Genomic DNA, 769 nt, shown 5'->3' with positions numbered 1-769 from the left:
CAAGCAGGTGTTGCCTTTTTTAGAACCCCTTCATAGGTTTGCTGAATTCTGAAATGCCTTAGTCTAGACTCAGTGTTGTACTGCCTCAGCTTACCTGGTAATGCTCAACTGGGGCTCTGCTGCTGTAGCCAGGTGAAAGTGTCCTGTGTGGAGCCCAGATAAACTGGTGGTGCAGAGCCCTTGAAGGGGTCTTGCAACACTCCAGGGTGCCAGGACACCCCAGTTGAGAAGCACTGGTTTAGACCAACCAAACTGAAAAACACAAGCACGTTCCTCAACCAATGTTTTTTTTGTCCATGTTTGCCAAGGAGATTCCTTGCTGTAAATTCAACTGCGATCAATGCTGCAGAGAACATCAAAATTGGAGGAATACAACAAGCGAGGCAAAGCTAAGCTGCAAAAGACTCTGGAAGGGTTAGAGAAGGCAGAGCTGCAAAGAACATGAAGATCTACAACCAAGCAGATAAAATGATGGGCCTAAGAAAATTGTAGGTTTTCATTTCATCCAATCAATACTCAACGGATATTTTACTTTTGCTTCATATAACCAAGCATGATAGCGGCTGCAAGAGAAAGTGGATTCAGTATAGAAAGGTTGGAAAGAAGAGTGGAAACCTACTGAGCAGTGATTCCCAAATCAGGGTGTGCCACAAAATCCTTTGTAGCATGCAGTGGTGCCTTGCCCATGCCAGGATGCAAGCCATCGCTCTTCCTCTCTACCACTGCTGGGCACCCTTGGCCCACAGACAAGCAGGGCCCACAGCTGTTC

This window comes from Gavialis gangeticus, unplaced genomic scaffold (assembly GCF_001723915.1).
Source record: "Gavialis gangeticus isolate Ggan-Ray unplaced genomic scaffold, GavGan_comp1, whole genome shotgun sequence".
In the NCBI taxonomy this organism is placed as follows: domain Eukaryota; kingdom Metazoa; phylum Chordata; order Crocodylia; family Gavialidae; genus Gavialis; species Gavialis gangeticus.
The sequence above is the reverse complement of the archived record's forward strand: the minus strand, read 5'-3'. Positions refer to the sequence as shown.